General features: G+C 46.0%; 1 long non-coding RNA gene across 1 annotated transcript; it reads right to left on the bottom strand.

The window, feature by feature from the left end:
- Nucleotides 1-11: 11 nt before the first annotated feature.
- On the bottom strand, nucleotides 12-27,861 carry LOC108175657 (uncharacterized). The gene is made up of 4 exons (XR_011387510.2): nucleotides 27,738-27,861; nucleotides 24,404-27,590; nucleotides 9,044-9,119; nucleotides 12-3,043 (listed from the first exon to the last, which is right to left on the bottom strand). It is a non-coding gene; the product is annotated as an uncharacterized LOC108175657 (long non-coding RNA).
- Nucleotides 27,862-27,988: the final 127 nt, after the last annotated feature.

The following is a 27,988-nucleotide window of genomic DNA, read 5'->3' as shown; positions in this document are numbered from 1 at the left end:
CAACTCCACTAGTTCCAATAAGCAAGTTTATCCAGGAGCAAGACAAAAATTCAGATGTATTTCTATACAATAGCAGTATACAATACAAAAATAAAATTGAGTGCAAGTCCCATTACAGTTGCATCAAAATTGCAAAATTTCAGGGCCAGCATGTGGCGCAGCGGGTTAACACCCTGGCCTGAGCACCGGCATTCCATATGGGTGCTAGTTCGAGACCCGGCTGCTGTACTTCCTGTCCAGCTCTCTGCTGTGGCCTGGGAAAGCAGTAGAAGATGACCCAAGTCCTTGGGCCCCTGCATCCACATGGGAGACCCGGAAGAAGCTCCTGGATCCTGGCTTCTAATCAGTGCAGTTCTGGCTGTTGCAGCCAATTGGGGAGTGAACCATCGGATGGGAAGACCTCTCTCTCTCTCTCTGCCTCTCTTCTCTCTGTGTAACTCTGACTTGCAAATAAATAAATCTTTTAAAAATTAAAATAAAATAGTGCTGGGAAAGTTGGGTATCTACTATGCAAAAGGATAAAGTTACAACCCTACCTTGTATGTTACACAAAACTAATTCAAAATTGATCAAAGACCTAAGTGTAAGACAGTGCTATAAAATATTTAGAAGAAAACATAGATGTAGGTCTCTAGGACCTTGTGTATGCAAAGCAGATGCTCTGTGCACTGGCTGCTGGTCACAGAAAAGACCTCTAGATGCAGGGAGGATAGCAAAGTTGTCTCCATGCCAGTCACTAGGAATAGGAGACAGAACACTTCAGCCCACTGCATCTGAGGCTGCCATTTCTGCCACCTACATGGGTCCAGGAACAGGGAGCAGGCATACAAATGTAAGGCAACTCTATTCATCAGCAAGACAAGTAGAAACCCATTCGCGGACAGCTTTCCCCCAAGGCTAGGGAAAACCGTCCAGGGTGGGTGGAAGTCTGTCTGCATCTGTCTTAAGTTGCACTGCAGTTGGGGGTCTCTGAAAGTGCACCCAGCCTCTGGACCTAAATCCCAGGGCTGCTTTTTCTGGGGAAAGCATGTACAGAATATCCCGTTCCAGGAGAAATAAGAACAGAATCCAAGTGGTTCTGGCCAGTTGCTCCTTATCTCAAGATGTTGCATTCCCAGCACATCCTACCGTTATTCTTGAGAACTAAAAAGAGAAAGAGCAGACGAGCTGAGTCACAAGACCATCTGGGGACTTGTCTCACAGGGCAGACAATGATTTCTTAAACGTGAAACCCAAAACACAGGCAACCAAAGAAAAAAACTAGATAAGTTGGGCTTCATCAAATCTAAAAGCATTTGTGCTTCAAAGCACACTTTATTTTTTAAAAAGATGTATTTATTTATTTGAAAAGCAGAGATACAGAGAACAGAGAGAGGGAAAGAAGGAGAGAAAGATACACACACACACACACACAGAGAGAGAGAGAATTTTCTATCCCCTGATTCACTCCCTAAATGACGGAAATGGCCAGAGCTGGGCCAGGAACTTCGTCTGGGTCTCCCACGTGGGTGCAGGGGCCCAAGCCCTTGGTTATCCTCTGCTTCTTGTAGGGAACTGGATTGGAAGTGGGGCAGCCAGAACTTGAGCCAGTGCCCATTTGGGTTGCCAGCCTCATATACATTGGCTTTACCTCCTGCACTGCACCACAGGCCCCCAAGGGAAACTTCCAAGAAAGATAAAGATAACCTCTGACATTTTCAAGAAAGATAGAGATAGCCTCCAAGTGGAATATTTATTTCCAAATCATATATCTCACAGGGATTTGTATTCAGAAGAAACAAAGAAAACCCACAACTCAATAATATGAACACAAAAATGGGAAAGGGTATGAATAAACATGTTTCAAAAGAGGATCCAGAAATAGCACAAAGCACTGAAAAATGGCAGCATCATTGGTCATTAGGGAAATACAAACAAAAATCATAATGAGATGCCACTGAAGACACACTAGACTATAATAGAAGAGGCAGACAACAATACACGCTTGCACAAATGAGGAGACGCTGGGGTCCTCGTGCATTGCTGGTGTGAATGTAAAGTGGTATAGTCATTGTGTAGTTTGGTATTTACTGAAAAGTTGAACATAGCCCAGCCATTCTAGTCTGAGGTATGTATTCAAGACAACTGAAAACATGTGCCTACATAAAAGTTTATACACATGCTCAGATCAACATTGCTCATATTAGCCCAAAAGTGGAAATGTCCATCAATTTGGGAGTGGATTCACACAAATCAGTGTATCCATAAAATGGAATCAGTCGTGAGTAAGCTATAGAGCAGTGATACATGCTGCACTGTGGATAAAAATGTGCTTAACAATAGAAACCACACAAAAGGACATTTAATACATAAATACATGTATATGTGTGATTTCCAGAATATCTAAATAGTTAGGTACAGAAAGTAGATTCATGGTAGACATGGGCTGTGGGGAGGACTGAATGGGGAGTGACTTTCAGTGAGGCATGATTTCTTCCGGGGGGTGGTGAAAATGTTCTGGAATTAGATAGTGGCGATGACTGCATGGCTTTGTGAATACAAAAAACAGCAAGGAATTACACACTTTCAAAGGGTGAACTTTATGAGTTATACCTCAATTTTAAAGAAAAATCTGGCACCTCCACCTAAAAGGATTCAAACATCGAAAAAAAAGAGTATATTTTCCAAAATCAACCTTGTGAATAGGAACACGTGTTGCCTAATATTTATTGTGTAACAACCTTGTTGATAAATGAACCAATCTTATAAAAATATAACACACTTTACAATCTTCATAAATGTACTCTGAGCCCTGAGAGATGGGAGACAGGTAACCGGCAGCTGATGGAACCATGTTGCACTGTTGAGAGATGGGAGACAGGTAACTGGCAGCTGATAGAACCATGTCACACTGTTGAGAGATGGGAGACAGGTAACTGGCAGCTGATGGAACCATGTTGCACTGTTGAGAGATGGGAGACAGGTAACCGGCAGCTGATGGAACCATGTCGCACTGTTGAGAGATGGGAGACAGGTAACCGGCAGCTGATGGAACCATGTTGCACTGTTGAGAGATGGGAGACAGGTAACCGGCAGCTGATGAAACCATGTTGCACACAGGAAGAGCTGTAGTGGGCCCTGGGTGACACCTCAAAGGTGATGAGCAGACCATTCATCCTCCCCGCTCTGTATAAACCCCAACAATGCTCTAGGAGCCCGAGGACGAGCACACTGGAGTCACCCCACAAAACCCCTTCAGGACAGGCACAGGTGTTCAGGGAGGGACATTTCCATCAGTGGCTTTGGTGGATGATTTGAAATGTTCCCTGGGGGAAGGACGGTGATGACACCTGCGTTTTGATTGCAGAACCTAAGTGGAGGCCCACTGGGTCTCTGCAGAGTGATGGAGACCCTTTGAGAGAGGCCTCAGGGACCCCTGGGAATAAGATCTTGAACCACTGCTATGTGAGGACAAAAATTGAGCAAGACTTAGTCAAGCATGGAGTGTCCCAGACACACAATGCACACATTTACTTCTTCCAGGGAGCGTGTAGATTCTAGTGGCGTGGGACTGGATCTCGATCTTTGTATCTTTCTTTCACTATGTCTGGAATAAAGTAGACTTTCAAGTTATTTGTATGCAGTGCTACAGTGTAAGGAGGAAGAACAGAAAACGGAAAAGGGGAAAGATCTCCCAAACATAGGCATCCCATGCATGATTACAGAGAATAATGCAGATGAGATACTAGAGGGAGGGGACATGAGGTCTTAGGGTGAATTTATAGTTTGTATAATGTTCGTTCTTACATCAAAAATTCAAATGGAATAACAAAAGATGAGAAAAGTGAATGAAAATCTTAAAATGAAGTTCCTTCAAAATGCTTGAAACCATTGCAGAGCTGAGGTAGGGGAGAAAAGAAGGAAGCAGAGAGAATGTCAAATCACTTCCTGTCTCCATTCCCCCCTCAAGGTTGGTGCCCACTTTCCTGTCTCTTATCTGTATATCTTGATGTCTCCTCTGGTCAGAATCTTTATTCAGCAGAAGCAAAAAAAAAAAAAAAAAAAAAAAAAAAGATGATTTGAGTAAATGAAAGGAAGATAAATGAACAAAAGACAATAAAAACTGGAAAGGGAAAGGGACATATAAAACATGTTCAGCTATGTTTCACATATGAAAAAGGATTACTATTACTAATGAACGTGATTACCTCGAAACACTCCCTGCACTACACTACCCCCACAAATACACACCAAGCCAGGTTGTGGGAATAGCTAAGATTGCAAGATCAACCATTCAACTGACACATAAGGTCCATTCTAGAGAACAGAACCCGTTAGAAACGGTGAACACACAGAAGACTCGCCTTCGCAGGAAGCAGCTGTGAGGGCTGGCTCCCTGGTCTGCTCTGGAAAGCGCCCGACTCTGCGATGGGCACCAGACTCCTGTCCTGTGTGCTCATGTGGCTGCTGCGGACAGGTGAGTTTTGAACTAACGGATCAGCATCACGGGGCTTTGTCTCTGGCTTGATAACTGTGTCTCTCAAACACACTTAGAACTCTGTGTTCCCTAGAGCTTTTTGGAAAGGTATTGACATGTAGAAAGAAACAATTGTATTCTGTAGGAAAAGCGAAATCTCTGTGAAATTTTAAACAGATGTGGAAGACTTCAAAGACACTGGACCTCACTTTGGACTGCTTCACGGTAGGAACTCATTGTTTTGCCATTATGACCCTGCCTCATGCAATATTTTTTCCTCTAAGGTCTCATGAAAGCTGCCATTCAGAGCCCAAGACACCTGATCAGGGGACAAGGCGAGGAGGTAACCCTAACGTGTAATCCGACGAAAGGACACGCTCACGTTTTCTGGTATCGGCAGCACCTGGAGGAAGATCTAAAGTTCATGATTTACCTCCAGAAAGAAAGGGTCATAGATGATTCGGGAATGCCAGCCCAACGGTTTTCTGCTGAATTTCCCAAAGAGGGACCCAGCAGCCTACAAATCGAGCCAGCAGAGCCACAGGACTCAGCGCTGTATTTCTCTGCCAGCTCATCCTCCACATCAGTGCAGAGTCAGGTCCTCACCATGCAGGAACACCCCCAGCCCTGCCTGGGAAACAGCAGTGGCGGGGACAGCTGACCTGCTGCCTGGCTAAGCAGCTAATCAGCTTCAAGGCATTTTGCAGGTTGAGGGTGGAGAGTGGGGCAGCCTATAGAAATATTACCGGCCGGCGCCGCGGCTCACTAGGCTAATCCTCTGCCTGCAGCGCCGGCACACCGGGTTCTAGTCCCAGTCGGGGCGCCGGATTCTGTCCCGGTTGCCCCTCTTCCAGGCCAGCTCTCTGCTGTGGCCAGGGAGTGCAGTGGAGGATGGCCCAAGTGCTTGGGCCCTGCACCCCATGGGAGACCAGGAAAAGCACCTGGCTCCTGACTCCTGCCATCGGATCAGCGTGGTGCGCCGGCCGCAGCGCGCCGGCCGCGGCGGCCATTAGAGAGTGAACCAACGGCAAAGGAAGACCTTTCTCTCTGTCTCTCTCTCTCTCACTGTCCACTCTGCCTATAAAAAAAAAAGAAAAGAAAAGAAATATTATGGAACATCCCAGCCCCTGCTCAGAAGCTGAGACTCTGTCATCCAAAAACTAAAATGATACTTTTTAACAAGTGGACGTCACCTGTCAAGTCTAACACTAACGGAGCAATAGCAACTCTCTTGCTTGTACTCCGCGCTGTATATCAAGATTGACAAGACCATCAGCCAAGGAAATACTTCCCTCACTCTCACCCTGAGACAATATGGCTTATCCCTCGTGTTATCTCATTGCTTTTATTAACCTTTTGAAAGATAAAATGCAGGCATTTGGACTAGCACTTAGCACGCCAGTTAGGATGCCCAAATCCCATGTCAGAGTGTCTGGGTTTGAATACTGGCTCCAGCTCCTGATTCCAGCTTCCTGATACTGCAGACCCTTGGGAGGCAGCAGGTGAGGGCTCAAGTAGTTGGGTTCCTGCCACTTACCTGGGTGACCTAGAATGAGCACCAGGCTCTGGATTTTGGTCTGACCCAACCCAGCTATGGCAAACATTTGAGGAGTGCACCAGTATACGGGAGCTCTCTCTGCCTTTCCATAAATAACTGAAATTATTTTAAAAGATTTTTTTAGAAGAAAGAAGAAAAGGGAAAACAACAAGAGGCAACAGAGATAAGATTCACATCCAGGTTTGTCTCACTCACAGACTGTTTGCTTCTCACATCACACTGCCTGGTGTTCTTCCTGGCATAAACTTTGTTTTGCTCCTTGCCTCGTGCCTGTGCAGGTTTGTGTGGAAGCCAGGACTAAGAACTCCTGCTATAGGACCGTAGAATGCTTAAGAGGTGGTGAAAATGGAGTTGTACATTTTCTTCTGGCATTTAGGAGAAATGTCTTGTCCATAAATATTGTTTGTTGGGAACACACCCCCTCAATTTTTTATTATTTCCAATATTATCCTTTTATTATCACTGCTCAGTAAAGATTGGGCACCTACAGAAAGGATTACTAACATTTGATTTAGAAACTTAAGAAAAAAAATCAAAAGGCAGACACATGCAAAATCACTGGAAATACACAAGGAACAAGTTAAGCCCAGCATTACTGCACGGAGCATAAAACATGCTGTGCCGCTGCGTATTCCGCCTTTTGACTTTTCTGAAACTATTTCACTCATTCCCGTCCCTCCCTCACTCCACCTGGAAGGCAGAACCTCAGAAAATTGGCCAGAAGACGTGAGGTGGATAAAGGCAGGGAAGGTCCCAAGGAGAGCTGGAGAAAGCACCAGAAAAAAGACCAGGTCCATCTCACTTATAGCAGGAGGCACACGACTTACAGGAACAGTCTTCCGAAAGTATCATTTCTGAGGGAGAAAACAGCCAGAAAGGAAAGAAGTTCCCCCAGCAATTGGTTCAGAAGAGAATGGGGAAAACTTAGAGTCCTACAACATACAAGAAAATCGCAAACTAAGAAGACTCAACCACCCCCAGCATGAAAACACAACACTTACTAAGGCATCTGGACTTTGCCAGAATGATGGAAAAGAATGCTATCAAACAGTTTTGCTAAATGTTCCAAGGACATAAGAATGAACAAGAGGAAAGTAAAGCCTACATAACAGAGGTGCTCCCTCGGAAATCTGCCCTGACTCCCTCCACAGTCAAGAGTCAGAAGAAGTTATAAGCCTACACATCAAACTGATTTTTTTTATTTTTTTAAATTTTTATTTGACAGGTAGAGTTATAGACAGTGAGAGAGAGATACAGAGAGAAAGGTCTTCCTTCCGTTGGTTCACTCCCCAAATGGCTGCTACAACCAGTGCTGTGCTGATCCAAAGCCAGGAACCATGTGCTTCCTCCTGGTCTCCCATGGGGTGCAGGGCCCAAGCACTTGGGCCATCCTCCACTGCACTCCCTGGCCACAGCAGAGAGCTGGCCTGGAAGAGCTGGCCTGAAAGCTGACCGGGACTAGAACCTGGCACCCATATGGGATGCCGGTGCTGCAGGTGGAGGATTAACCAAGTGAGCCATGGTGCTGGCCCTCAAACTGATTTAAATACATTCAAGAGAGTAGCTGAGGATTGATGACCACCTAGAACCACGAGTCCAAAAACTAACAGCAGAAATGACAAGTGCTGGGAGACATGGAAAAAGAAGTTGACTGAAATCAGGAAAGAAATGAAAGAAAAAGACAAAATTATCCTAGCAATGAAGAATAAAGTAAAAGCTGAGCAAGGAGAATAAACTCAATTGAAAATCCAGGAACAGCATCAAAGGCAGGGCAACAAGCAGAAGAACCAAGATGGCAAGAACAAGTAGCACCAGCCAGCCAGCCAGTGATTGCAGGAGGTGAGGCTCAGCATGGATGCACAGAGGGTCTAGAACGGCTGCCACGCTCAGGTGTTCCCACAGCCTCCTCAGATACAGACCACCACGGTCACCCTTTCTCCAAGAGACCTGATGTCATTGAGGTGAATTCTGTGTTCTCCCACCACCAGGTATCTATTCTAGGATCAAAGCATTAGGGTTGGCTGGTGACACGGCTCAATAGGCTAATCCTCCGTCTTGTGGTGCCAGGACACCGGGTTCTAGTCCTGGTCGGGACGCTGGATTCTGTCCCGGGTGCCCCTCTTCCAGGCCAGCTCTCTGCTGTGGCCAGGGAGTGCAGTGGAGGATGGCCCAAGTGCTTGGGCCATGCACCCCATGGGAGACCAGGATAAGTACCTGGCTCCTGCCTTCGGATCAGCGCGGCACACCTGCCACGGCGGCCATTGGAGGGTGAACCAGTGGCAAAAGGAAGACCTTTCTATCTGTCTCTCTCTCTCACTGTCCACTCTGCCTGTAAAACAAAGAAGCATGAGGGCTGGGGTGGACATTCGGCCTAGTGGCTAGGATACCACTTGCGATGCTGTCATCCCATATCAGAATGCCTGGGTTCAAGTCCTGGCTCTGCTTCTGGTTCTAGCTTCTCGCTGGCATTGAGTTCCCAGCTCCTGGTTGGGTTGAGCTCTCAGCTCCTGTCTCCAGCCTTGGTCAGGCCTTGACCAGGCCTGTCCATTGTGGGCATTTTAGAGTGACCAGTGGGTGAGAGATCTGTCTGCCTCTCAATTAAATAAACTTTTAGATTTAAAAGCATTAAAGCAACTGGAAAGGTAAAACCAACAACAGTGGAAAGGAAACCCTTCTCAGCCCAGGTGCAATGCGATGTGATGTGTGAGTGACTCCGCGGTTCTCTAGCCCGTCTGCTCAACCACAGCATTAGGGAGCTTGCCTTGAATAACTCCAGTATCCTAACTGTTCATCTCACCTCCTGAATTAAGCCAGGGGGAGCCCCAGAGCTAAGTTGCCCTTGCTTCTCTTCCAACAAGTACTTAAGCGTTATAAGGAGATCCCCTTTGCACTATGAGCAACCAGGTGCTGTGTTGGGTGATTCTTTGTCTCCTTCAAAGAGGTGAGTCCTGAGTTCAGGGAGCAAATTCCTGCTCCAAGCATGCCAAGCCTCAGATCTTTACCCAAGGACAGAAGCATTGATTTCGTACCTGTGCTGCATTTACAGGTCTTGCTCTTTCTTCCTCAGGAACCACAGATGGTGGAATCAATCAGATCCCAAAGTACCTGATCAGAAAGGAAAAACAGGCTGTAACCTTGGAATGTGAACAGAATTTGAATCACGATGTCATGTATTGGTACCGACAGGACCCAGGGCAGGGACTGAAACTCATCTACTACTCACAAACTGTCAAAGATGTTCAAAAAGGAGACCTGGCTGAAGGCTACAGTGCCCTCCATGAGAGGAAGACATCCTTTACTCTTGCTGTGACATCGACCCACGAGAACCAGAGGGCTCTCTATCTCTGTGCCGCTAGTGTGAACACAGTGAAGCACAGCCCCCTCTTCTCCATGCATAAATGTGTCACAAGCCCTGTTTCCCCACCAGGTGGCTCTTCTCGCCCAACATGCCCATTCACAAACCATCAAGCATCCAAAGAAGCTGCTGCCATCATTACAATTGATTGACATGGAACTTTGTTGGGGTCTTGCGAAGCTTCATTCATTCACAAAGTCGGTTTAGAAATTATACACACCCTACACATATATACACTCATATTTATTTATCATATATACTTATATATCTCTATATAGCTATATCTGTCTCTCTATAATGTATATCTTGATATAAAGATATGTATCTAGGACCACTGTTGTGGTGCAGTGGGCTAAGTCACTGCTTGCAATGCCTGCATCCCATATCAGTGGGCCAGTTTGAGTCATGACCTCTCCACTTCCAATTCAGCTCCCTGTTAATGTGCCTGGGAAAGCAGAAGAGAGTGAGCCAGGTCCTTAAGACCCTGAAAATTGTGGAGGAGACCTGGATGGAGTTCCTGATCCAGACTAGACTAACCCTGGCTATTGTGGCCATTTGAGAAGTAAACCTGCAGATGGAAGATCTCTTTCTGTCTGTCCCTTCCTCTCTCTGTCAGTCTGCCTTACTTAAATAAATAATTTAAATGTATATATCTGTATTTTTATAAGAAATAATTATTTCTTTGAAAGATAGTGTGACAGAGAGAGAGAAGGAGAGAGGGAGAAGGAGAGAGATATCTTCCATTTACTGGAGCATTCCCCAAATGCCCACAACAGCCAGGATGGGGCCAGACTGAAGCCAGGAGACAGGAATTCCATCTGGGTCACTCACATGGGTGGCAGGGACCCAAGCAATTGGGCCATCATGTTCTGTCTCCCAGCTACACTAGCAGGAAGCTGGATCAGAAGTAGAGTAGCTGGGACTTGAACTGGCACTCTGATAGGCAATGTGGCTGTCCTAGCAGTGGTCCAAAGCACCACTCCACAATGCCCACACCTATTTATCTGTCTTTGTCTCTTCGTGTGGAGACAGAGACATAGATCAAGATAGATAAGTTGAAAATGAGATATAGATTGTGGGGAGCAATCCGGACTGGACTAAGTTACTGAAATTAAGACTTATTCTATGCATCTGCTCTCCCACAACATGGCATTGGGAGAGAAGTAAACAGCTTCCGCACAGCTGCCTCCAGTTCAACTAATAAACTGTAGGACTTGCTCCTGATTGGAGAGCAGCGTACTCGGCGTGTGGGCAGCCGAGTTGGGATTGGCGGAGGAGGACTATAAAGGAGGAGAGAGACGGCATGCACCAGGAACATCTATGGGGAACATCTAAGGGAACCCGTGCAGCCCCCGAGAAAGCCGGCCGGCGGTGTGCCGCTCCCCTGCGGAAGTGGGGAATGTGGCCAGGGGGAACTGCCCTTCCACGGAGGTGGAAGGGATAGTAGCCAACCCGGGAAGAACCAGCAGCAAACCCGGGAAGGGCCGAGCAGACGAAAGAACAGCGCAGGGTCCTGTGTTGCTCCTCCACGAAGACGGGGAGCGACAATAGATGAATGATAGATTTATAGAGGGAGAGAGCCACATACATACGGAGAGGTAGATAAGCAAAGACAGAAGGAAGAGTGAAGAGAGGTTAAGTTCACAATACAGAACCTATTTTTCTACTTTTCTGACCACTAGGAAAAATGAATGGAAAATTGTCCCTTCCTAAAAATTATAAAAACCTAGTGTGGAAGGAGATAGGTAGAAGACAAATACCGGAATCAAGTATCATAAAATGGGTGCTTTAATCAGAAGTGTTAGTAGCGTATAGGGAATAACACAACCAATTCTGTCTGATGACATCGAGAAGGGCTCCAACGCGACAGGGAATTTTGAGAGGAAACCGGAACGATGAGCAGGATATCACCAGATGGGCAAGCACCGAAAGGCTGAGTCAGGCTTAGGCACTATGAATGCAAAGAGTAATTTCAGAAGGAAAATATCAGCACTTTCCTCCACCAGAATATGGCCATGGGAGAAAATTTGGAAGACTGAATGAAATAAAGTTATGGAGAAAAACTGAATTGCAGTTCTAGTGGACCTCCGTTGGCTATCTGCACAGAAATACACTGGAAGCCGGTGTGGATATATTTAGGGCACTCAGGAGATGGTAGGGCTGGACGGAAACATGTGAGCAACTGATCAGCAGACAGGTGTCAGTAAAACTCTCCACATGATCTCCATGCCCTGTGTAGCTTTCGTCCTCATTACGCTCTGACTGAAGACAAGTAGTGTTATTTCTTGGGACTGTGTTTACAGTTGTTTCTCTGTAGCTATGGAAGATTGAGTCCAGAACTCCCCAAGGATATCCAAACGAATGCTCAAGACCCTTGTACGTCATGCTGTAATTTGCATATATATTATGCACAACTTTCTGCATACCTTGTCATATCTGGAGTTTATGATACCTACCACGATGTAATAGCTTTGTAAATAGTTATATCCTGTATTGTTTAGGGAATAATGAGAGAGTCTGTGCATATTCAGTACAGATGCAGTATTTTTCTGAATATTTTTGAACCATGATTGTTTACACACACAGGTGTTGAGCCCATGGGTACAAAAAGTCAGTTTTTTTGTTTGTTTGAACACATAATTCTGTATCTATAAACGGTAACAGTCTAAACCATCCACTGTATATAGGTAACACTTCTGGTTGAAGTACTTTTTAAAATTCTCAAAAGTATTGAAGAACCCTGGTGTGTTCTGCTGTGTGGCCCTTTGTCTCCCAGTACAAAGACTATCAGGAGTCCCTGTCCAAAGTCTTGGCTCTAAGCATCTCTTCATATTCCCTCCTGGAATTTAGATTTCCTCTCCTATGTATTCTGTGGGAACTTGACTTACACATAGTCATCCAGAGGCCAAAATAATAGAAAAGGGAAGAGACACTCATGTCTGAATGGGATCTAAAACATGCTGAGGACATGGCACAATGAGATTCCATGCTGTCATTGAAACTCATGTCCCTGACAGCAGCAAGGAAAGCCCAGAGACTGGGCTGAAGCCAAGTGCCTTACGGGGAACAAGCAGCCCGTGCTCACTGATACCTCTATGTCACTCTCTGAGACAGACGAGGTAGTGCCTTACTGTGACTACACAGCCTGTGCTCACTGATACCTCTATGTCAGTCACTGAGACAGACGAGGTAGTGCCTTACTGTGACTACACAGCCTGTGCTCACTGATACCTCTATGTCAGTCACTGAGACAGACGAGGTAGTGCCTTACTGTGACTACACAGCCTGTGCTCACTGATACCTCTATGTCAGTCACTGAGACAGACGAGGTAGTGCCTTACTGTGACTACACAGCCTGTGCTCACTGATACCTCTATGTCAGTCACTCTCTGAGACAGACGAGGTGGTGCCTTACTGTGACTACACAGCCTGTGCTCACTGATACCTCTGTGTCAGTCACTCTCTGAGACAGACGAGGTACTGCCTTACTGTGACTACACAGCCTGTGCTCACTGATACCTCTATGTCAGTCACTGAGACAGACGAGGTAGTGCCTTACTGTGACTACACAGCCTGTGCTCACTGATACCTCTATGTCAGTCACTCTCTGAGACAGACGAGGTGGTGCCTTACTGTGACTACACAGCCCACGCTCACTGATACCTCTATGTCAGTCACTCTCTGAGACAGACGAGGTAGTGCCTTACTGTGACTACACAGCCTGTGCTCACTGATACCTCTATGTCAGTCACTCTCTGAGACAGACGAGGTAGTGCCTTACTGTGACTACACAGCCTGTGCTCACTGATACCTCTATGTCAGTCACTGAGACAGACGAGGTAGTGCCTTACTGTGACTACACAGCCCACGCTCACTGATACCTCTATGTCAGTCACTCTCTGAGACAGACGAGGTAGTGCCTTACTGTGACTACACAGCCCACGCTCACTGATACCTCTATGTCAGTCACTCTCTGAGACAGACGAGGTAGTGCCTTACTGTGACTACACAGCCTGTGCTCACTGATACCTCTATGTCAGTCACTCTCTGAGACAGACGAGGTAGCCATGGACAGAGGTGATGTATAGCAAGTTTGCTTACCTTCTCATTCCAGAAAAAGTAGTTATGGTGTGAGTGGCACCCATCTAAAGAGGCCCAACACAAAAATAGGGAAAGATAATGCAGCCGCAGGAACATGCAAATGTGCTCCTACAGAAACACCGGCATTCATGTACTGCAATGGCTGTTCTATTATGACAGAAACTACTGCACCATAGTACAAATGTAATTTCATGGGCTAGATCTTAATCCCAACGTTTGCATTAAAGCTACACACCTTAGAGAAACAGAACTAACCATTAAGTGAAAGCACAACCATTAGGCTGTTAGAAAAATGAAAATACAAAGATTTTGCAAAAGATTTTTGGCTCTTTTTTATTATTATGTATTTCCAAGATTGGTCCATTGAAGTAATTATCCCAGCATGTTCAGAGCAGAAATGATTCTTTACTCCTACTAGAATGTTTCCATTTGCCAATACATCACCTGATCTTCATTACAGTAAAATAACTTTGATAACTTGAATTAAATTATCCTCAAAACCTTCCCAGTGACTTATATAGGAACATGTATGCTAAATAAATACATTTTTAGACTTTTTAAAAATATTTTTATTCATTTAAAAGGAAGAGCTACAGAGAGGCAGATGTAGAGGTAGAAAGAGAGGGGTCTTCCATCTGCTGGTTCACTCCCCAAATGGCTGCAATAGCCAGAGCTGGGCTGATCTGAAGCCAGGAGCCAGGAGCTTCTTCTGGGTCTCCCATGTGAGTACAGGGGCCCAAGAACCTGGGCCATCTTCTACTGCTTTTCTTGGCCATAGCAGAGAGCTGGATCGGCATGGAGCAGCCAGGACTAGAACTGGTGCCCATATGGGGTGCTGGCACTGCAGGCAGTGGCTTTATCCACTATTCCACAGTGCCAGCCCCCATTTTTAGAATTTTTGTAACTAAGTCCATCAACATACGAATGGGATTATCATGAGACCAACATCTCCTTGAGAACATGAGGAAACGTCTTCATCGTGACTATGGCCTGGCATTGCTGACATGTCTGGGGATGTCAACCTGTAAGTCTAGTGACTGACAGAGCTGAGTTGTCTTGTTGCGATTGCCTTGGACACTGCGCAGAAGCAAAAAACTGACGTGAATGTCATTCAGTCTCCAGAACAGGCCCTGCTGCACAGACGCTCCCACGTGTCATCTCCATGTTCTGGGTCTGAGCGCGTAAGCTGAATGGGGAAGACTCGGATCTTCTTCAGCAAGCGTGCCTCTGTCAGGGAGAGGAACACATCCCACATCAATGTCGAGGAGCACCAGCAGGGGGCAGATGAGGGCATCCTGCATGTTCTATGATCAGGTGCCCACTCCCGGGACTGGGAGAGGAAGGTGGAGTGCGCTGTCCTACCGGTGTGAGGCCGCCCCTGAAGATGCTAACGCTTCTGCTGCTTCTGGGGCCTGGTAGGAGCCCTGTTACACCGGGGAGCCCGTGTGTGTGTGTGTGTGTGTGTGTGTGCAGGAATGAAGGATTGGCTGGGCACTATAGATTGTTTACACTGATCACAGGACATGGAGTGCCCCTTCTTCCTAGGGGTACAGGGTAGGAGTCACCAGTCAGTGAAGATGGGGCTGAGGAACCCCTAGGGTGTGAGAGGAAGCATGCACTAAGCAGACGGAATTCTCCAGCAACCAGGAGGAAGGGGCAGGAGCGAGGCTGAGGCTGTGTCTGACCCTGCTCACGTTGTCCCCTTCCTGCTCTCTGACCTCTGTTTCTGCAGGCTCTGGGCTCGGTGCTCTGGTCCTGCAAAACCCCAGCAGGGCTGTCTGTCAGAGCGGAGCCTCTGTGAGGATCGAGTGCCGTTCTGTGGGTCTGCAGGCCGTAACCGTGTTTTGGTACCGTCAGCTGCCGAAACAGAGCTTCATGCTGATGGCAACTTCCAATCAGGCCTCCGACGCTGCCTATGAACAGGGTTTTACCAAAGCCAAGTTTCCCATCAACCATCCAAACGCAACCTATTCAAGTCTGGAGGTGACAAACACACAGCCTGAAGACATCGGCTTCTACTTCTGTGGCGCCAGTGACACGGCGCTGGGCTGAGATCTGAGACCTCGGCAAGAACCTGTGGTGGCCGCTCGGCTCCTCCCCACACACCAGTGCCCGGGAGCTGGGTGGAAGGAGCTGTGAGGATGGAAACCACAGCTTCTCAAATTGAAACATCTGAGTGTGGGTGGGGGGGAGGGGAGAAATAGGGAGAGAAGGGAGAGGAGAGGAAGGGAGGGGAGGGGAAGGGAGGGGAGAGGAGAGAATAGGAGGGGAGGGGAGGGGAGGGGAAAGGAGAGGAGGGGAGGGGGGGAAGGGAGAGAAGGGGAGGGGAGGAGAGAGGAGGAGAGGAGAGGGGAAGGGAGAGGAGAGGGGAAGGGAGAGAAGGGGAGGGGAGGGAAGGGGAGAGGAGGGGAGGGGAGGGGAAGGGAGAGGAGAGGAAGGGAGGGGAGGGGAGGGGAAAGGAGAGGAGAGGAAGGGAGGGGAGGGGAGGGGAGGGCAAGGGAGGGGAAGGGAAGGGGAGGGGAAGGGAGAGGAGGGGAGGGGAGGGGAGAGGAGAGGAGAGGAGAGGAAGGGAAGGGAGAGGAGAGGATGGGGGGAGGGAGAGGAGGGGAGGGAAGGGGAGGGGAAGGGAGGGGAGGGGAGAGGAGAGGAGAGGAGGAGAAGGGAAGGGAGAGGAGAGGATGGGGGGAGGGAGAGGAGGGGAGGGAAGGGGAGGGGAAGGGAGAGGAGGGGAGAGGAGGGGAGAGGAGAGGAGGGGAGAGGATAGGAGAGGAGAGGAGGGGAAGGTAGGGGAGGGGAAGGGAAGGGAAGGGAGAGGAGGGGAGAGGAGAGGAGGGGAGGGGAAGGGAAGGGAAGGGAGAGGAGGGGAGAGGAGAGGAGGGGAGGGGAAGGGAAGGGAGAGGAGAGGAGAGGAGGGGAGGGAGAGGAGGGGAGGGAAGGGGAGGGGAAGGGAGGGGAGAGGGAGGGGAAGGTAGGGGAGGGGAAGGGAAGGGAAGGGAGAGGAGGGGAGAGGAGAGGAGGGGAGGGGAGGGGAAGGGAGAGGAGAGGAGAGGAGGGGAGGGGAGAGGAGGGGAGAGGAGAGGAGGGGAGAGGAGAGGAGAGGAGAGATTCTGGCTGTGGGGTGTGGAGGAGGTACAGTGTATGCCTAGCAGAAGGGGAACAGAATTGGGCCTGAAAAGTGCCCACCTGCCGTCGGAAGATCCCTGACAGGGATAAATCCCGGCTGTCTGCCCTGACCCTGCCACGTGTTTGTCATATGTTCTTGGATAAAGCTACCCTTTATCTTCCAGGTAGCTCTGAAGACACTTCTGCGGATCACCACGTGTTCTGTGATCAGCCTTGGTGTGTGGCTCTGCAGAGCTATCCAGCATAATCTTGTCGCCATGCTATGCCCCTGAGATGAGAGGATGGTGACCAGCCAGGCAGAGAGCTACTCACAAAAGAGTTTGATGATGCCTTCCATGGAACTTTGACTGATGAACGTGCAGGTGAGAGTAGGGAACAGGACAGAAGAGCCCCTCTCCACACCTGAGACAAGAGCATCTGCAGAGGAGGTGGCTGTGAACGGTGCCACAGGAAGAGAAGACGGAGAACCTGTGCGGAAGGACTCAGACCGCAGGGCTAGTTGGCTGGACTAGAAACTTCTGCTGGAAGATACAAGGCAATTAGTGGTGCAAGGAAGGTAGGTCATTGAGAAAAAGCCCTTCACAGGAGACACCAAAGGACTACACTGAACACACGTCGGATTAACCCAGTAGAAAATGAGCACATAAACAAGTCTAGTACCTGCTAACACTAACCAATAGAATAAATAAAGGGGAGAGTGATCCAACATGGGAAGTGAGATACTCAGCAGACTCATAGAATGGCAGATGTCCTAAATAGCACTCTGGCCTCAGAATCAGCCCTAAAGCCATTCGGATCTGGCTGAAAAGCCCATGAGAGTATTTCAGGCATGGAAAGCCAAGACACTCTGGCAAAAGATCTCTGTGAGTGAGATCCCAGTGGAAAGAATGGGTCATCAAAGAAGGAGGTACCTTTCTCTGAAGGGAGGAGAGAACCTCCACTTTGACTATGACCTTGTCTAAACAAGATAAGAATCGGAGAACTCAGAGGGCTTCCATAGCCTTGGAAACTCATGCCTGGAGCATAGGGAGATTACTGATGCCATAGACAGGAGTGTCAATTGGTAAAGTCAACAACAGGAGTCACTGTGCACTTACTCCTCATGTAGGATCTCTGTCCTTAATGTGCTGTGTATTGAGATTTAATGCTATAACGAGTACTCAAACAATATATTTCACTTTGTGTTTCTATGGGGGTGCAAACTGTTGAAATCTTTACTTAATGCATACTAAACTGATCCTCTGTAAAAAAAAAAAAAAAGAAAGAAAGAAAGAAATTATCAACTCCCAACTTGACTCTCACTGGGATTAAACATGACAATAGGTCTGCTCTGATTTCATCATCATTTAAAAAAAATCATCCATTTTGCAACAAAATGGAGGAATCTGGAACACATCATGCTGAGTGAAATAAGCCAGTCCCAAAGGGACAAATACCATATGTTCTCCCTGATCGGTGACAACTGACTGAACACCAAGAGGGAAACCTGTTGGAGTGAGGTGGACACTATGGGAAATGGTGGCTTGATCAGCATAGCCCTGACTGTTAATGAACAACTTAATACATTATCCCTCTTAGTAGTTTTTTTATCTGTTCTACTTAATATGACTGGTTTAGATCTGTAATTGATGCACAGTTATTCTTAAGTGTTGAAAATTAACTGAAATGTGATCCCTGTTGAACATGGTGGTGGGAATGGGAGAGGGAAGAGATGTATAATTTGGGACATGCTCAGGCTGACTTGCCCCAAGTGGTGGAGTTGGAAGCATACCAGGGGATTCCAATTCAATCCCATTGAGGTGGCATGTACCAATGCCATCTCACTGTTCCAGGTGATCAGTTTCAGTTCACAGTTGGTCATGGTGAAGGGACTGGGAGTCAAAGGGAGCACATAGACAAGTCTAGTACCTGCTAACACTAACTGATGGAGTAAATAAAGGGGAGAGTGATCCAACATGGGAAGTGAGATACTCAGCAGACTCATAGAATGGCAGATGTCCTAAATAGCACTCTGGCCTCAGAATCAGCCCTAAAGGAATTCGGAGCTGGCTGAAAAGCTCATGAGAGTATTTCAGGCATGGAAAGCCAAGACACTCTGGCAAAAGATCTCTGCAAGTGAGATCCCAGTGGAAAGAACAGGTCATCAAAGAAGGAGGTACCTTTCTCTGAAGGGAGGAGAGAACCTCCACTTTGACTATGACCTTGTCTAAACAAGATAAGAATCGGAGAACTCAGAGGGCTTCCATAGCCTTGGAAACTCATGACTGGAGCATAGGGAGATTACTGATGCCATAGACAGGAGTGTCAATTGGTAAAGTCAACAACAGGAGTCACTGTGCACTTACTCCTCATGTAGGATCTCTATCCTTAATGTGCTGTACATTGAGATTTAATGCTATAACGAGTACTCAAACAATATATTTCACTTTGTGTTTCTATGGGGGTGCAAACTGTTGAAATCCTTACTTAATGCATACTAAACTGATCCTCTGTAAAAAAAAAAAAAAAAAATTATCAACTCCCAACTTGACTCTCACTGGGATTAAACATGACAATAGGTCTGATCTGATTTCATCATCATTTAAAAAAAATCATCTATTATTTTTCACTTTATGTTTCTGTGTGGGAGCAAACTGTTGAAATCCATACTTAATGTATACTAAGCTGATCTTCTGTATATTAAGATAATCGAAAATGAATCTTGATGTGAATGGAAGGGGAGAGGGAGTGGGAAAGGGGAGGGTTGTGGGTGGGAGGGACGGTATGGGGGGGAAGCCATTGTAATCCATAAATCGTACTTTGGAAATTTATATGCATTAAATAAAAGTTAAAAAAAAAAAAGAACCAGTGAACCAAAAAACAAAAAAAAAAAAAAAAAGAAAAAGAAAAATTAGTTCTCTAGAGGAATACAAGGGTACTTCAAAATGTAGAAAACCAAATTAAAAGATAGCTTTGGTACAAAAATTTTTGAAATCCATACTTAAAAGAGGTCTTCAAAAAGTTCATTAAAATGTGAGTTATGAAAATCTATGCATGGGTTTCAAAACTTTTTTGCAGCAAAACAAACAATTTTTTTTACAGATTTTTGAAGTTACCCTCATATATTTTTGTTTGATTTCCTATTGACTTTGATCAAGGTCCACACTCTGTAATACACCTGTTAACTTGTCAATTTTGTCTAGAAAGGACACAAAGGAAAAGAGCTTTGAAGATTAGAATTTACTTGCCCACTATACATCGCCATTTGAAAATTTTCTCCTACTTAGCACACTTATTTCAACATTTTTGAATCACCTGGTTGGTTTGCTCATTAATGTGTTAAATAAATCTTAGATATGTGTTTAAAAAAAATAAAAAATAAAAATAAAAAATAAAAAAAATAAAAAAAATCATCTATTATTTTTCACTTTATGTTTCTGTGTGGGAGCAAACTGTTGAAATCCTTACTTAATGTATACTAAGCTGATCTTCTGTATATTAAGATAATCGAAAATGAATCTTGATGTGAATGGAAGGGGAGAGGGAGTGGGAAAGGGGAGGGTTGTGGGTGGGAGGGACGGTATGGGGGGGAAGCCATTGTAATCCATAAATTGTACTTTGGAAATTTATATTCATTAAATAAAAGTTAAAAAAAAACCTTTAAAAAAAAGAAAATGAGCAAAAGAAAGTAAGATATCGTAATAAAGAAACATAGTGATCGACAAGCATCTGAAGAGCTACTTTGGCTTCACTTGTGATCAGGAAAATGTGAAGCAAGATACCATGACAGATCCTTTTCAATCCATTTTGTTGTTGAAATGGAAGTTCTGAAGTGTTAGTGTGAGTTCAGATCCACAGGAGCACTTATAAGTTCCTGGTGGGGGCAGAGTGACACAGTCTCGTTGAGCTGAAAAATGCACAGAGTTTACTAAGAGCTAGAGGAGGACTTAGCCCCAGGTACACAGTGTCAGTTATCCCCTGAACACACTGCTCCACCTGTTCTGTTGTTGTTGTAAGGACCTAGGTTTTATGCCTTTCTTCACTGAGCACATGCAGAAAATCAGGTCTATGAGACAAATTTAGTTAAGATTCACCTTGTTGTTCTGTAGTAAGAGGAGAGCGCATCTTGTGGCAAATGTCAAGTGAGGTCACAGATTACAAGGGGCTGCATCATGCACTCGCATCCCTGTGTGGCCCATACACAGGAGGAGACAGCCGCTGGGTGGTGACTTATCTTCCTATCACATGCCTGGGACATCAGGCTGACCTTTTCATCCAGTTTTGCTCTGTGTGGCTGGAGCCCGTGTGCCTTAACTGGGAGGGGAGAGGTGGCACTAACGTGACTGCCAGGCCTCCTCACAGCACAGCCGATGGCCCATCTCAGGGCCCTGCCGTCCCATTTCATTCTGGGCACTCCATTTAGTTCACAAAACCATTTGGAAATGGCTCTCCATTCTCCCACATAGCTGAGCAGTCCTGTATCCCATGACCCAGTGATTCAAACCCTAGGTTTATGTGAGGAGAAACTGTTGCCTGTGTATCAGAAGACGGGAAATGCATGGGATCTTATTAATCTTGTTCTGTGGCTCATAACACAGTCATTACTTGTCTATGTGTGGCTATTTATTTTATTCTATTTATTGTTTTAAAGATGTGTTTATTTATTTGAAGTCAGAATTACAGAGAGAGAGAGAGAGAGAGAGAGAGAGAGAGAGAATCTTCCATCCACTGGTTCATCCCCAGCAAAGGCTGAGCCAAGTCAAAGCCAGGAGCCAGGAGCTTCATCTGGGTCTCCCACGCGGTATCAGGGGCTCCAACACTTGGCCATCCTCCCCTGCTTTTCCCAGGCCATTATCACGGGCTGGATAGGAAGTAGATCAGCCAGGACACAAACCAGTACCTTCATGGGATTCGGCTTCCCAGGCAGCAGCTTTACCCCTTAGGTGTGAGTGCCTATTATCTGTAATCCACTTACTGGTACTATTTTTAAAAGATAGTTCAGATTCTTTGTTTTACCTAATAAAGATGAACTGTGACTAAATCCTTGACTGTCTGCAGCCCTGAAATCATATATTAATGCTTATTATCCTATTAAGAAATGTTAGGAGAAAAAAATGTTAAATATTATTCCTTGATACTGTACACCAAGATGAGCCAGAATTAATTAAGTGGGACTGGGGGTAAAGAAAGTAACAGAAGCACATTTAAGAAACAGGAAAGAACCAGTGCAAAATTTTGCGGTCAAGACAAAAGTTGGTGTGTTCTATGAATGGAAGGAAGTCAGCAGTATGGCAGGAGCAGAAATCGGGGGGTGGGATGAGACTGGGTAGGAAGATTTCACACCAGTCAAGACTTTATAAACCAAGGTGAATGAACCAGGGTTGAACATAAAGTTGAGTAGAAACCATTGAGGTTTTAAACGTCTTATTCCTGTAGTAATCAGATAAGCACATGTTACCGTGGCTGCAATGTGAATAATGGACTGAGCAGGGGAGGCAAAAACATACCTCTATTGCCTGAGTGTTCTCCTCGGGCCTTAGAATTAAACAGATTAGGGGCTGACATTGTGGCCCAATGAGTTAAGCCACCACTTACAAGCTGCCATCCCATGTTGGAGCATAGGTTAGAGTCCCCGGCTGCTCTGCTTCCAATCCAGTTCCCTCCCCTGCTAATGCCCCTGGGAGAGAGCCCTGCCAGCCATTTGAGAGACCAAGATCGAGTTCTTGGCTTCCAGCTTCAGCCTGGCTACACTGTGGCTATTGGGCTATTGTGGCCTTTTGGATCTGAACCAGCAGATGGAAGATTCTCTCTCTCTCTCTCTCTCTCTCTCCCTCCCTACCTCCCTCCCTCCCTCCCTCCCTTTCAAATAAATAAGATAATCTTCAAAAAAAATGGAATTAAGCAGAGTAACAGGAGATTCATAGGCAAATTTATTTAATAAAGATTTCACACAACACTGGGGCCCCAAAGGGAACAAAGACCCAATATGCAGTCAAAATTGAATATTTATATCCTGAATTGGACAAAGCAGTGACTTGAGAAACCATGACAAGACACAATTGGGTGGGACTAGGTAGTTGGTGGGATACAGAGAGACCTGGAGAATAAAGGTTATCTTAGCAAGGACTTTTTGTCCGATTTCATCCAACCACCATGTCTCGCCCTTGATATGAATGGTGCTTTCCTTCTGGTATAGGGAGGACGACTTCCATCTGCAAGACCATCTGTGTAGTCATGAAGACATTAATCAAAACCACAAAAGATAGGTTTCCATGAAATTTGACAAAAAATCTAAAATACAAATGGAAATGAAGTAAAAGAACAGGCAAGATAGAAGTGTAAAATGAGGTGAATTCTCCTGTCAATTGTCAAATTACTTCAATATTTAGGATAACGAAACAGGCAGAAATAAATAGCTCACTGGGAAGTAATGGTAGAAGAAAAACAAGCCCATGTATATATAGAAATTTGACAGAGGGTAGAGCTGTCATTGCTGATATATGAGGACAACTTGGTATCCAATAAGTTATCCTGGAACAAGCCATTACCCACACAAGGAAAGATAAATTTAAACCCTTCCTCACAGCCTAAGCCAAAATGGATTAAATGCTTAAATGCAGATTCAAAATGTTACAGATTTTGGTTAAAATGTGTATGTGCACACACACACACACACACACACAGAGGAGTGTTTCTCCATGAACTTGTGCTATGGGGGAGAACTTCATACAAATCATTTAAAAAGCACACTTGCAAGAAAAGAATGATACAGTTTACTAAATTAAGAAACTCAAGAGAAACATCACAAGGAAAGTGAAAACATAAACCACAAATTGCAAAGGTTTCAATAACACATATAGATGACCAAGGTGGGGTATCTAGAATACATAAAGAATAATTATAACTTTTCAAAAAGAAATGTTGGCAAAGGGAAGTTAACATGGGCACCCTATAAAGGTAAACCATGTCTTGGGAGGAGTGACAGTGTATGGGGCATATGGTGGCAGTGTATAGAAAGTGGAAGTAAACAATTAGTTTAGCACTACTAAATCTTGAAATTCATGCATTCTACAAACTGAGTTGAATGATTCATTATCTGAGATAGAAGGGGAGGGAAAAATAGCATTGTTAAAATCCAATAAATATATAACATTATTAAAAAGATTTTATTACAGAAAGACTTTATTAAAAATACTTCTTACAAAAAGAGTGAAAGAGTGAGTCTTAGAAGAAAATGAATGTGGGCTAAAATTCAAATCGGTTGTCTTCACTAGATACAGCACACCCTCCCCTCCCACAGCCTATGACATGTGTGTGGCCACGTGCAGGGCAAGGGTGAAGCCCATGGGAGTGAGGACGTCACAGGGAGGTGACTGCTGGGAGGAGAAAGCCTTGCAGGAAGAGCCCCCTGCCACTTCTCTCCTCCTGCACACACCATGCGCCTCAGTCTGCTCTGCTGGGGGGCCCTGTGTCTCTGGGGAGCAGGTGAGGCCCTGCTCTGCACCAGCGCATGCCAGTCCCACGGGCTGCTCAGCCTGCTGTGGCTGCTCTCCCAGGCTCCCTCAGGGGCTTCTCCTCCAGCTTCTGTCTCCTCCCTCCACAGGCTCCATGGACACAGAGGTCACCCAGACTCCCAGACATCTGCTCAAGGGAAAGGCACAGACAGCAAAGATGGACTGTGTCCCTGCAAAAGGACACAGTTATGTGTATTGGTATCGTAAGAAGCCAGAAGAGGAACTCAAGTTTTTGGTGTACTTCCTGGATGAAGAAATTAATGAGAAAACAGAAATGATCAATGAGCGATTTTCAGCTCAATGTCCCACAAACTCACCCTGCAGCGTGGAGATCCAGTCCACTGACCTGGGGGACTCGGCCCTGTATTTCTGTGCCAGCAGCCAATCCACAGTGCTCAAAGTTCACTTTCCTTTGAACACAAACTCAGCCCGCACCCAGCTCAGGAAATGAGAGGTGCATTCGGTTGGTAGAAAACACCAGAAACGAAATTGAAGAGCATAGGTCTGAAGGAAAAATGTAAATGACAGTTCTAGGTAGGAAGTTAGGAGTTTAAAATAGAGGACGGCAGCAGAAACCCAGAGAATGGGGAATAAGGCAACCAAGGGGTTCACAGTTCCCAGGGCACAGGATACCAGGCAAGTACACCAGGACACCTCTCTCTGTCTCTCTTACTCTTCTGTGACTCTAATAATGTTTAGAAAGTAGATCGTTCTGTGCTGTTCACCTGGGAAGTCTGTGCACTCAGCAGTAAGGATGATGAGCACATCAGCTGTGTCTTTCACGTGGACCCTGAACCTGTGATCCAGCCCATTTCCTTACTTGAGCTTGTCATACCTGCCTTCCACCTCGCAGAAGTTCTCAGCAACTCCTGTCTCAGGAACATGCCAATCATGTAATATGTAAAAGCAGCTTTACTGATTCATAAAATCGATGAAGTAAAATGCACCTACCTCAAGTGTACATTTCAATGAGATTTGAAAAAACTGTATACTCGTGATTACCATGACAGTTACAGATTATAGCAAAAGTTCCTCTGTGTGTCTTTTCTGAGGCCTTTGGATTTTGAAAAAAAGATTTGTTTATTTGTTTACTTATTTAGAAGATCAATTGAGAGAGAGAGAGCGTGCCATCTGCCAGGTCACTCCCCAGTTGGTCACAACAGCCAGAACTGGGCCACACTGGATATTTTTTTTTTTTGGACAGGCAGAGTGGACAGTGAGAGAGAGAGAGAGACAGAGAGAAAGGTCTTCCTTTGCCGTTGGATCACCCTCCAATGGCCGCCGCGGCCGGCGCACCGCGGCCGGCGCACCGCGCTGATCCGATGGCAGGAGCCAGGTACTTATCCTGGTCTCCCATGGGGTGCAGGGCCCGAGCACTCTGGCCATCCTCCACCGCACTCTCGGGCCATAGCAGAGAGCTGGACTGGAAGAGGGGCAACCGGGACAGAATCCGGTGCCCCGACCAGGACTGGAACCCGGGTGCCAGCGCCGCCAAGGCAGAGGATTAGCCTAGTGAGCCAAGGTGCTGGCCTAACACTGGATATTAAACATGGGTGGCAGAGTACTTGAGCCACATGCAGCTGTCTCCAAGGTGCATTGGTGTAGAGTTAATGGAAGTTAGTGTTCTTTGTTACTTTCCTTTCAATATTGCTTCATAGTTTTATGATTGTGTGCTGCATATACATTGCTATTTTTGCCTACTTTTTCCCAAGTGTGTTTGAATAAAATTATCATGAATGTACTTTTTAAACAATCATGAGGAATTTGCTTACTAACATACATTGTTCTAAGTTTTCACCTCAGTTTCAGATTCAGTCTTTAAATGTCTTGGTGTTACTCAGAAGTCAGTGATGGTCAGCAACCTCACGAGAACTCACAATGTCAGTCCCATTTCCCTCCTGAACCCCCTATGTGCTAGTACGCTTGTGCTCAACAGTAAAATATGTGCATCCAAGCATTTCTGATATGCTGTGAAACCCCTGCTAGGTGGACATTAAGATGAGACATGCTTTGTTTCTAAAAACAAAACTATGGATTAAAAATTAAAGTACGTGTTCTGCATTTCAAATATGTGACACAGAGTGAAGAATCTGGGCGCACCTGCTCTTCTGGCCCAGTCCGTGCAGTCTCTACTTCTCCTGTGACCCACATCCATCAGGTCTGCTGTCTGACAACACTGGAGTCCAGCTGGGAGAGGCTATGCTTTGGGTAGCACAGGGAATTTGGGGACTCTGCCATTTCTGCTCAATTTTGCTGTAAACATAAAATGTACTAAAAAATCAGTTCATTTAAGAAGATGGTTAGCTAGTAGTTAAGCATACCTGCATCCCTTATCAGAGTTTCTGGATTCAGTAGAAATGGCACCTGTATCGGATGCCAGCACCACGGAAAACAGCTTTACCTGCTACACCACAGCAACAGCCACCAATACTTAAATCTTAATGTAAAGTAGCTGATATGTAATTTTTGTAAATGTAGCAGACTCTATGGCTGGTGCATCATAATTACAATACTTAATAGAAAATGGGCATCAAAGATATTTATTTAAGGGGCCAGCTTTGAGGTATAGCACATCAAGCTTCTACCTGTGACACCTGCATCCCATATGAGTGCTGGTTTGAGTGCCAACTGCTCCACTTCTGATCCAGCTCTCTTTCAATGACCTCTGAAAAGCAGCAGAAGATGGCCCAAGTGCAGGGACCCCTGCCACCCATGTGCGAGAACAGATGAAGCTCTGGACTCCTCGCTTCGGCCTGGCCCAGTCCTGGCTATTGAGCATTTGGGAGTGAACCCATGAATGGAAGATCTCTCTTGGTCTCTCCCTCTCTATCTGTAACTCTGACTTTCAAATCAATAAATAAGTTTTTAAAAAGGAAAAGATGTTTACCACAACACAAAGAGATTTTGAAAGCTATGTATACTCTGCCTACAACAGTATAACTGATGACATCAGATGGAAAGAAGGAAACAAAATAGCAATATTGCAAAGCTAAGAAATAAATGACATGAAAATGGCTTTAATGCAAAAAAGTGAAAGATTTCATCACATGAAGGAGGAAATGGGCTAGAATCACACCAGTTGTGCTCATCAGCTAACACACACCCTCCCCTCCCACAGCCTATGACATGTGTGTGGCCCACGTGCAGGGCAAGGGTGAAGCCCATGGGCAGTGAGGACGTCACAGGGAGGTGACTGCTGGGAGGAGAAAGCCTTGCAGGAAGAGCCCCCTGCCACTTCTCTCCTCCTGCACACACCATGCGCCTCAGTCTGCTCTGCTGGGGGGCCCTGTGTCTCTGGGGAGCAGGTGAGGCCCTGCTCTGCACCAGCGCATGCCAGTCCCACGGGCTGCTCAGCCTGCTGTGGCTGCTCTCCCAGGCTCCCTCAGGGGCTTCTCCTCCAGCTTCTGTCTCCTCCCTCCACAGGCTCCATGGACACACAGGTCACCCAGACTCCCAGACATCTGCTCAAGGGAAAGGCACAGACAGCAAAGATGGACTGTGTCCCTGCAAAAGGACATATTAATGTCTATTGGTATCGTAAGAAGCCAGAAGAGGAACTCAAGTTTTTGGTGTACCTCCAGAATGAAGCAATTATTGAGAAAACAGAAGTGATCAATGAGCGATTTTCAGCTCAATGTCCCACAAACTCACCCTGCAGCGTGGAGATCCAGTCCACTGACCTGGGGGACTCGGCCCTGTATTTCTGTGCCAGCAGCCAATCCACAGTGCTCAAAGTTCACTTTCCTTTGAACACAAACTCAGCCTGCACCAGCTCAGGAAATGAGAGGTGCATTCGGTTGGCAGAAAACACCAGAAACGCTACTTGTAAGAGCATTTGTCTGAAGGAAAAAAAGTTGTAAATGACAGCCCTATGTGAGACGTAAGGAGTGTTTACAACAGAG

The sequence above is a fragment of the Oryctolagus cuniculus genome, chromosome 3 (assembly GCF_051225735.1).
Source record: "Oryctolagus cuniculus isolate XC-2025 breed Fujian yellow rabbit chromosome 3, ASM5122573v1, whole genome shotgun sequence".
Classification (NCBI taxonomy): domain Eukaryota; kingdom Metazoa; phylum Chordata; class Mammalia; order Lagomorpha; family Leporidae; genus Oryctolagus; species Oryctolagus cuniculus.
This window is presented reverse-complemented; position numbering and strand designations above follow the sequence as displayed.